This window comes from Idiotropiscis lumnitzeri, chromosome 4, assembly GCF_059441095.1.
Source record: "Idiotropiscis lumnitzeri isolate Australia: NSW breed Sydney's pygmy pipehorse chromosome 4, RoL_Ilum_1.0, whole genome shotgun sequence".
Classification (NCBI taxonomy): Eukaryota; Metazoa; Chordata; class Actinopteri; order Syngnathiformes; family Syngnathidae; genus Idiotropiscis; species Idiotropiscis lumnitzeri.
The window spans coordinates 14254831-14263816 of NC_142394.1; positions in this window are offsets into that span (position 1 = coordinate 14254831).

The window sequence follows — 8986 nt, forward strand, 5'->3', positions numbered from 1 at the left end:
CTTCAGAACAGTTAAACAAGCATTATACAATTTGGATAATTAGTACAGTTAAAAAAAAACAAATTCTAGTGTGATGTGTGGTGCAAATTCCAGCAGCATTTAAACGTAAAATCTTGGGCAAAGCAAGTGCCTAAAATTTAAATCAGGGGTGTCAAACTCCTTTTTGTAATGTTATTTTTCAATTTATTTTAAAACTGGGTTAGGTGACTCGCTTGCAATATGTCAACATTATTGAAATTGAAGTGAAAGTCTTTGTGGACCACTTAAAATCATTTGGTGAGCCGGATCTCGCCCCCGACCTTGAGTTTGACACCTCTGATTTTGATGGTTGCGTTCTCAACTGGTCTCGCTCTGGCACTGACATTTTCGCATTACCAGGACATCCCAATAATTGCTTTTCAAAATAAAAAGTGAAGAAGCCTGTCCTCTATATTTAGTACAATTTTGAAAATAAGAAAGAAATAATGTAACCTTTGAAACCTGTTTTTGACAAAATGGTGCAATTCCCTTTTTCGGCAAATGCCCTCTGTGCTGCTGCTCAACACAATATGACAAACTCAACAAGTCAATGACGGAGTGGAAACAAGAAACTGTCCTTTAATTTCCCCAACAACGATATGCATGAGTACGTATATAATTGTTCCAAGATCTTTTTATGGGGATTACGCATTTTACCACTTAAATGGCAGTTGATTGTGTGATACTTAAGACTTTGCATGTCTGTTAAAAAAATCTAAAGCATTTACTTGGGTAACAAACTATTACCATGTCACTTGAAATCACTTTTAAATTGCAACAGATTTGACTTTGGAAGTTTCATTATATTATGAAAAGATCAGCGTGGATGATGAACAAATAATTGCTTGAATCAATCTAATGCTTCATATTTTTCACTGCGATCCCAATTATTCCATTGAATATTGTGTCGGAGTAAGACAAAATAAAGCTAAGCTCCTAAAGCTCTTTATAGTGGTAATACAGTAAGTGATGATGAGCTCAAGGTAATCAAGGCAACACGGCAAGTTTCTTTCTTTTATTTTTTTTATTTTTTTTTTTTTTAGTATGACAGCGTCGGCTGTAGCTGGCCCTCATCAGCAGTCGTCCTGCCTATTCAATGTGTTCAATTGAATTACTCGTGGAGAGAGTCAATGAGAGAGCAGTCGCCTGTTCAGCCAAGCAAATCAGTGAATACACATTCAGGGCCACTTCGCCCTTATTTTTCTGCTTGTCGAAGAGAAAAAGAGCACTGGTGGGTATGCACTCAAACAGAACATTCAGTACAGCTGCACAATTTTCCAAGATTATCTTTAAAGTTCAGGGGCCGTGCCGAACAGTGCACAGGATTCGAACTAAAAAATGTACATTTGCTTAAAATCCAACAATAGCATATGACAAAAAAAATAATAGTTAAAATTCCAACAGTATGCACAAATTCAGTAAATTTAACCTCCATAAGCCAATTTGAAAATTCTGTGCATAATTGAAGCCCATCGGGAAAAAGAAATTCTTCATAAAACACTGAAAAACACGCAATATGCATTTCCATGAAAAAAAAAGAGAAACCAAACAAAAAATATGATTATATATCAAAAGCTAATTTGAAAAAATATATATCCTACTGAAAATTCATAGAATAATCGTGTATTTAGGTTAATGCTATTTTTATTTAATTCAAAATTGGAATTTACAATTATATGACACCATGTAGCCCCACCAGTCTAAACACGGCATTCTGATTAATAATATGTTTGTGGAACGGAATGGAAAGCGGCAAAATCCACACGTTTTTGTCCATCTCAGGGGGCGGGCATTTTGCCACTTGCTGTTGACTGAAAATGAAATCACAGTTGCTCAGTACGCAGGAAATCCCCAATCACGGATTCGATTACAAAGATCACCAAAGTCACAAAATAGGTGAGGTATCAAATCGATCTCAGGCCAAATTAGCAGAGTTGGTTAACTTTTTGACATAAACCCAAAATATCATATTCTGTGTGTCCTCAGAAGTTTTTTTCTGTCTTTCTTCCCATCATCATTGGTTCCATGCAATTGACAAACACTCTTTTTATACTCCACGCATTTATCCTCTAATCCAGGCATAGGTTTGTGCTTGGCTCATAGTGGAAAGACAAAACACGTAGGGGTAGTTCATAAATCACAAATTGTATTTTCCGGCTGACAAGGCAACAAAGTGATATAGACGGTTGCAAGATGAAAGGAAGACACTGTGGATGGAAAAAAAAAATAAAAATGAAATAAGGAAGACCAACATCACTGTCATAAATTTCAGTTCATTACTTTGCCTGTGATGTTCCATTGCGACACAACATGAGTGCTTTTTGGGAAACAAAACATCCAACGCGTATTTGGAAGACATCACGACTTATCTTCACAAGAGTTACCCAGAGAGAGCAATATCGGCTTCACATCCTTTATTTCTATTCATCATTATTTGAGCAGCAGAAGTAGAGCAATACGAGTTCAACCACCGCAGACCTCATATGTGATCACATATTTAAAACGAGCAGGGTTCTCGATAAGCTAAAAAGTAAAAACTGTGAAAAATGCTTGCGGTTATGATACTGATGCTTCATTGCAGAACGCTAACAAATCAAGAATATCTCACCAGGATCTTATGAGGTTCCAGTCAAATGTAAACAAGAAAACATAGCCAGCGGTGTTCCTCAGCCAGTATTTGGTTTGTTTGAGAGGAGACAAAACATTGTTGTAGTATTAGAGCAACACACGGTTTCTTTTGAACAAATAATTATTTGCCCATCCATTTTCAAGAGCAATTGTCGTCATTTGGGTCGTGGGAGATCTCATCTGACTGTGAGTGTGGGTTGTAGTTCATAACAGCATTTTTAACTAATACAACAAATACATTTTTTGTCTGTTAGCCTCGATTTTGGAGTTAGGGCTCAGACATCGTTTTGAATACCCTTTTTCAGTTACTCTGATTTTTTTCTGTAATACAGCACAAAAACCTCCCAAAAATATTTGTATTATCCTGACCATATTAAGAAAAATTTGGAAATTTTGAGTGACATGGACATAAAACTGTACCAAGTGAGTGCGTTAATCTTTTACCTTATTTAGTTTGGCTGTTTGTGGTAAGCGAGAATTTAAAATGTGTAAGCTTGACACTGGTGCGGATGAAATGAGATGTACTGTATAAATAGTAATGACTTGACCCATGACCTAAACATCCGTTCATTTCTAAAAGACTGACACATCTTCCACTACTATAACAAACTTTCCACTGGTCAGAGTTTAAATGATCACATCTAAAGATCACATCCTCCTGGTTGAAGTGGCATAATCAAAACCACTAAATGCAAACAGGAACATATTTACATGTAGAATCAAACCTTACAAGTGTTCTGTAAATAACTGCTATTGTAGTGTTTATAAGAGGCTGCAACAAAGAAAAAGAGCGTTGAATGGGTTTCACTCCTCTGCATAGAAGAATAAGAGATTAGGCTATGCAGAAACTAGAGCAGTGTGTGTGTGTTGAAAGTGTGTAACTTATTGTTCTCTATGTTATTTAAATCATGGAACAAAAGTGAATGGATTGCCCTGAGCTTTGCTTCAACTACAGGTGTTTGTGTGTGTGCGTGTGTGTGTATGCTTTGACTGCAGCTGGTGGAAGAAATTGGACATGCTTGTTGTTTCGCCTAAGTTGTCCAAATCGTACAAGACATATTTTTTTTCCGAGACACAAAAGGGAAATCACGGAATTGTGTTGTAAGGCAACAACTTCACTCTGGCCACGGTGGCTTATAGCTACATCAGCACAAATACATTTTTCACTAGCTCACTTGTAGGCGGTTTATATAATTTGGTACAGGACATGGCGCAGTATTGCATCTGTATCTTCCTGCTGAGTGCTGTGTTGGATAACTATTTTAGTCAGACACAAAATGTCTTCAATAAAGGGGGCGGAACTTTCTCAGTCCATGAGGGACGGTTGAAGGTTTGAATTCAGCCCCCTTTTGTATCATTCTAAACGATGACGACTCAGCTACTCTGATAGTAATACGAATCACTCCAATTAGAATGCGACATGATTTACTCCATTTAAAATTTAATCCAATCTGGCATAATGCAAAAAGCAAAGCATTGGTGCAGACATATGATATTTTCCCACAATTTTAAACAGGTGTTGTAGCATCATGTATGTCATGTTTTGTTCAAAATAATCCATGGATCATCAATTGCAGTACACTCATCAACAGCCCTGTTCAGAGCAGCACTTATGGGGGTTGTCTTGGCTCAAGCCAAAGAGGCATTGCTCACCCAACTTGCACTCATGCCTATGAAATTTCCCTGACCATGACAACTACTGAGCATAAATGCCAGGAGAGACAAGGCTGACAAAGAATGTACAGCACAATAACCAGATAGTGGATAGAAAAACTTCACACCCCCCTGTTAAAATGCCAGTTTTTTTGTTCTATATTTGACCTACCGAAATCAATTGAAAATATTTTCCATCATGTGGAAATCAGTTAAAAAAATATTTTTAGCGGAAGTAAAAATAAACTTGTGATAGGACCATAATGTAGTAGCACAAGTGTGCACACCTTTAGAACTAACTGGACATCTTTCATGGTGACATAAGGCGCACAAATCACCATATCTCAACTAATATATATATATATATATATATAAATATATATATATATATATATATATATATAAAAGCACCTTCAATAGCTCTGGGAATGGTAGACCTTTGCATAATACACATCAAAGTTTTTCCAGGCAACGTTTCATCATCATTGTAGCCATTTTGAACTATTCATGAATTTTTCTATGTTGTCTTAAGGCCGCAGTTCCAAATGAACAAAATCTGTCAGGTTTCTGTTGTAGTGTAGGAGGACACTAACGCAAAGTGCGGCAGGAGTAAATTAAATCTGATTTCAATGTTATGAAAACAAAAGGGCAAACAAAGAACTCGGACAATTTAAAAATACTGACACTTAAAACAACAAGGATCATAGCAACAAACAATCAAAAAAGAGGACTTGGATTGACAAACAAAAAAAACAAACAGCCTTGACTTGAGATAGGACACATGGACAACGAACCGACAAGAACAAAAAGGAAACAGGGAACTAAATACAAACAAATTAACAAGACAACGAGGAGCAGCTGGACAAGACACAAAGGGTTGCTGGGAGCTGATTGGTTAAGACTAGGGAATGGGACTACAAGCACAGGTGGACACAATCAGCTTTACCAAGAGACACACCAAGCAAGGAAAAATATGGAACTGCATACTAAACCAAAGACAAACACAGACCATGACAAAAATCAGCCCTTAAACATAATGCGGCCACCACTATGGTTAATTGAAGTGGTGTTCCTTAAACTTTAAACCAAACATAGTTTTTGGAATTTGGGCCCAAAAGTTTGACCCAGGTTTCGTCAGAGAAAAACCCAATTTTTGGCATGAGTTTAGGAGATTTTCTCCTGGTCCAAGGCAGGCAAAGAGTTTGAAGGTAATTTCACTAACTCTTGGCTTTGCATGCAAATTTCAGTTTTGTTTTTGCAGGTCTGAGTAAGAGGAATGTGTTTGGACAATGTCATCTATATCTGAAACGTTGCTAAAGCAAATAAAATTAAAATAAAAAATGAGGGAAATCACATTTTATTAAATTTGTAATCATGTACGTATAATTTGAGATGTTAGTGGCTCTGCCGTTAAACCTATTAAATATATTGTTTCTAAAGAAAGACAGAGTACATACTGTGGCTGTATATACTTTGTGTTCCATTTTCGATGGCAACATTCTTATGTTTTCAAGTAACAGGTGTCAAACACAAAGTATGGAAAAAAAATGGAAATTGTTCGCTGGCCACTCTTGTTTTTTACTTGATTTTAAAAATAGTTACTCATCAATTTATGACATATTAGTTAAATTACAAGTTAGAATAGATGCCACCCCACCTTTTTTTCCCCAGTGCTTTTGAAAAGTTCCATTCTTACTTGTCTTCCCACTGCAGCTCAGCCCCACCATACAATTCTTTGAGGAGTCCAAGCGAGGCCTTGGGGAATACGTGTGGTGACCTCATGAAGAATAAGTAGCCCGGTGTGAGGTTGTGCCCCTGAAAACTTACAATAGAAGGCATTAGTAATGGCGCCAACAATAGGGGACGGTGGGGAGGATGTAAGTCACCGAGAACCTCGCTCTCGCGACTCACTGGGGAGCCTCTGAAATTCAACAGGATGGCTTGTAATAAAGCAACTGCTTGCAACATTTCCAAAGCCAAGGAGCATATTTATGGAGCTTTACGCTACCATAACGAGTTGGTCCTCATGGGATTTAGTGCTGCACAAGCTTCAATGGTGCACTTCATAACAACCCTCCACTGGCACACTAGCAGACGACCAACACTATGTTGCAATCCGTCGAGGAGGAGGCGGAGGAGGAGGTTATGCTCTTGTAGTTCTTGTATTGGACTACTATCTATCGTTCTTTTACCCTGGCCTGACTAGGCACACTGTTGGACACAAATTACAATTTTTGGGGATTATTTTTCGAAACTTTCAGGTAATGGTTTGGATCCAAATGCACGAAAAGGTGCCTGTCGTAATCCCTAAGTGTCAACACAAGGGTCTGAGTCAGGAAAACAAGCAAAGTGAAATGATCAGGCAGGTCCAAAAATGGGTTCAAGAATGCGTAAAAAGTACTGCTAAACGCAAGTGACAATCTGACAATGAGAACTACAGATGGGGCAAAATGTGCCAAGGCTTCGAACTGTGTCTCGAGCAATCCAGGAGGGAATTTCTGAAGCACGTATCAAAGGGTGAGTCATTATTGGCAAATGATTGATCATTGATTATGAAGCCTCGCTGACTCGAGAAGTGGTTCACGTGGCCCAGCGAGGCGTAACAGGGTCTGCCAAATTCCCAAACACCATAAACTAGACTTTGTGAAATGCGTTATATAAATAAAATTGTATTCTATTGTATTGACCAGACACAAAGATGACGATGTGCCAGTTTTAACGCCAAACACACGTCACTAGTTCAGGGAGTCAATTTTAAACATTTCAAAGTGTTTAATTTCCTCATACACAATTACACAGTCACCTTTTGACAATTAATGGTGTTACAAATTCTTCAAGCAGTTAAATGTGAGACGTTTTAATGTCGTATTCTGAAATGCGTCTTTTATTGTGAAGGGTCGCTCCACATTTCCGTTTCCTGTTTAGGGTTTTCGTTCGTCATTCACTTTAAAGCGGTGCAGAAGTCAATGCTGACGTGAGTACTTGTTCAAATTCATTCGGATTAATATTGATAGCATATTCTTCCCACTTTCCTCAGTAAAATAATGCGTGTGTTTATCCTGTTTATACACTTGTTTTTTCTTATGTTTGCATTCGGTGGTCAACGGTGTTTAGCTACCTTGTACAATAGTTAGCCGTTAGCAACTTGCTAATACAACTAATACAGATTGGAAAGGTAGCAAGTTTACTGAAAACAACAATTAAACGTCTATATATGTCAGTTTACTTGTGTTGGGAGTGTTTCTGGCTGTTAGGTTTTAGAAGCACTCAGATGCTTATTCTAATGATAGTTATATATATATATATATATATATATATATATATATATATATATATAATTGTGTGTATACATGTATGCACATCTGCACAATGAAGCTGATTAAAGTGTTGAGTTCAACACTCTGTGCTCTCTTACTGGAGCCCCTTTAGTGGTCAATACATCCAGATAACCAGTTTAGAGGTCAAATCTTCAGCAAAGGGTGTTAAAAATGAGTGTTAAACACTTGTACATTCACAATCACAATTATGCATTCAACTTTTAAGACTTGTGAGCAGCCATGTGTATTAGTTCCCACATTATTTAACATATTTTTGTCAAAATACACCAAAGGTCAGATATTATTGCACACTTTTCACCAACCTTTTTAGGCCTTTTTTTTTTTGAGGGGGCAGTCCTACCTCATGCAAATGAGCGACTGCGGTCTCTACCCCCTCTACGATTGGGCCAATGCATTTCATTACCTGGATGGCAAGGAATGCAGCTGCCTATTGAGAGTTATTGAAAAGCACACTTGTCAATTAGAGTAGCAGATTCATGTTTACCAAACAAATAACATCTACAAATGTAACCCTTTTGTATTACCTACATAAAAAAGAAATCACATATGGCTTTACTTAACATATTTTTAGTGATATTAAAAAGACAAGATTGCGATTGAAAATATGGAAAGGCTTTACTGCAAAAATACTGCAGACCGTTAATGTGTTACAAACAAGCAATTTAAACAGCCATATTGCTGCTTTTGAATGACAGTATGATCCGACTATTGTTTCAGAGCAGTAAGAGACAGGATATTAGACTGAGAGACAAATATTACCACTTAAAAAATGTCAGACCCCATTAAGTCAATCAGCATGACATCGCTGACAGTCGTCCCAAAAAAAAAAATAAAAAAAGGAAGAAAAAAAAGAAATCCAAGCAAGAAATCAACAAACGCTCAAAACATAAATGGGTGGCGGGGAAAAAGCTCATTGTTTTTGTCACACGACACAGAATGTGGGCAAGGAATACATTATTCAGGAGATAAAAGCTCAGGCACAATTTGCTCCATCAAAAAGATGCAAATCAAAATTCCCCCACAATGCTCTCTTCCAAGCAGTATTTGAGCCTTAATAGGGGCACTTTATTTCCGACTGCACATCAGTGGATTATGCTGAGCAATGGAGAGCAAAACCCGCTCGCTACTGCATAATGTTGCCATCGAAATATATTTATTCTAATGATTAAAAATTAAGGGGACCAGCGCTGCAGGCGGTTACATCATTATTGAAACTGAGCGGAGAAAAATAAAATAGGAAATATATATACCGGTAGTATATCTGCTAGCCGTCGGGATTTTGTAATTTATGTGCCTAAAACTTAAGACGATGGATAATGAGAGGAACATTTTGGAAAAATTGCAGAATC